The sequence below is a fragment of the Borostomias antarcticus genome, assembly GCF_949987555.1.
Source record: "Borostomias antarcticus genome assembly, chromosome: 7".
NCBI lineage: Eukaryota > Metazoa > Chordata > Actinopteri > Stomiiformes > Stomiidae > Borostomias > Borostomias antarcticus.
Window position 1 is genome coordinate 25,301,488 of NC_140240.1, and position 2,052 is coordinate 25,303,539.

General features: G+C 43.9%; 1 pseudogene across 1 annotated transcript; it reads left to right on the forward strand.

Moving 5' to 3' along the window:
• Positions 1-220: 220 nt before the first annotated feature.
• Positions 221-787, forward strand: LOC311311654 (DNA damage-regulated autophagy modulator protein 1-like; annotated as a pseudogene). Its single transcript has one exon. The product of its transcript is annotated as a DNA damage-regulated autophagy modulator protein 1-like (transcript).
• The last annotated feature ends 1,265 nt before the right edge of the window (positions 788-2,052 follow it).

The following is a 2,052-nucleotide window of genomic DNA, read 5'->3' on the forward strand; positions in this document are numbered from 1 at the left end:
GTGAGAAGGTCAGCCATCCGTGAGAGACTCGGAGTAGAGCCGCTGCTCCTTTGCGTCAAAAGGAGCCAGCTGATGTCGCCAAGGGATGTAGGCTACCGGAGCAAATCACAAAACCTGAGAAATAGCCTACTGAAGCATTTTTTGAGTTGTTTATTCAGTTTTATTATACCGGACATAGCGCTTTCATCGTCGCAGTTGCAGCCGCTGTGACAGTATCAGCATGTTTTGGTTTATGCAGTGAATATCCTTTTTACCAGCTTTTTTGGTCATCTGGTCTTCAAGCACTTTTATTGTTTGCTCCATAATAGCATTACTTAAACACGACGTTGACGTGATCTTCCCATATATAAGTGATACTGGAGTCACCCCCCCCCATGATCACCATGTATGCCAGGTACAAGGAGAAGGTATTTGGAGAAGCTGAATGCGTGAACCCATATCTGAACCAGACTGCTTTCTGGACTGGAATGCTGTCTTGTTTGGGAATGTGTTTTGTTGCAACTTTTCAGGAGACAGCGGTAAGATCGGTCCATGACATGGGTGCAATACTATTTTTCGTGCCTGGTGTGGTGCACATCATCCTCCAGTCTATCATATCATTTCGTGCCCAACAGGTTTTATGCAAACCACCAGAATACATAGACACCCAGAAGACGAGGATTACGTCCCTTACCTGGTGAGTGCTGTATGTGAGTGGGTGGCTTTTAGCTTCGTCTTCTACTTCCTAACGTTCATCCAGGACATGTTTACATTGAGACTGAAGACAGAGTTGGTGGAACATTCCTGACAATAGATGATAAGTTTACTTACAATGTTTTCTACTTTTATAAAGAATTTATTTTCACAGAAATTACTGTACTTTAGCACTTTTCTAATCAAACAAAAATGTTCATATTACTTTGAGCATTTCATGAGACTGGGACATGGGAAGTGGGTACTGTAAACTGTAACAAATATTCTGAAATGGTTCTGCAATATAGATTGTTACACAATACACTGCAATGATCCCTATCCTACAGTATGATTCTTTTCTACCAGTCAAATATAACCACAACTGTCTGTCATGACACTTCCTCTGAACTCTGACCAATAATTAAGAGAACTAAGCACATAGCCAACACATGACCATTGTGCAAACTTGTGAACAGATGCCATATATATTTTACTATTCCTCTACAGTAACAATAATTGATGACTTCGTGAGGAAACAAAGGATATTTTATACTTAGTGGATGCTTTTGATAAACAGTTTGAATGTTTATGGTGCTGAAAAGTGCGTGGGTGGAGAGTAAAAAGACATCTGCACAAAAGGAGCCAGCTGAGGTGGTTCGGGCATCTGGTGAGGATGCCTCCTGGGCGCCTCCCTAGGGAGGTGTTCCAGTCATGTCCAGCTGGGAGGAGGCCGCGGGGCAGACACAGGACCAGGCGGCAGGATTACATCTCTGCACTGGCCTGTGAGTGGCTACAGATCCCCCAGGTTGATGCTGCTAGGGAAAGGGATGTCTGGGGCCCCCTGCTGGAACTGCTGCCTCCACGATCCGACCCCGGATAAGCGGACGACGATGGATGGATGGGTGGATGGAAGGATGGATGGATGGGTTGCAACTGTATGTCTGAATGAACAGTGTTCGTTTGGTCTAGGAGAGTGATACTGTAACGACAGAACGTTAGATTTGGGTGGAGGGACTACTGCCCTCTTGTGGTTTTTTTTTGCTTGGTTAGTAGGGTAATCCTGGAGACAAGTCCAGATGACTTGTCCCATGGACTGTGCATATATATTTTTTGTCTTTCTTTCTGATGTAATAAAGCCTGTGGCATTGAACTGTGCACCTGATCATGTGTAGGCCTAGTGTTTGCTGATTTCAATAACTGATGTCTGCTTCTATTTGTTGGTAGTGACAGTTATTACGATGAATACCTAGCTAGTGGTGACAATAGAAGTTCAGAGGAGGTATTGTGTATGTTTGCAATGGGTGTTGTATAATTCAATGGCCTGGGTTTAACATGAATATATATCCATCTGTCGGTCCGTCCGTCTGTCTGTCTGCCTGT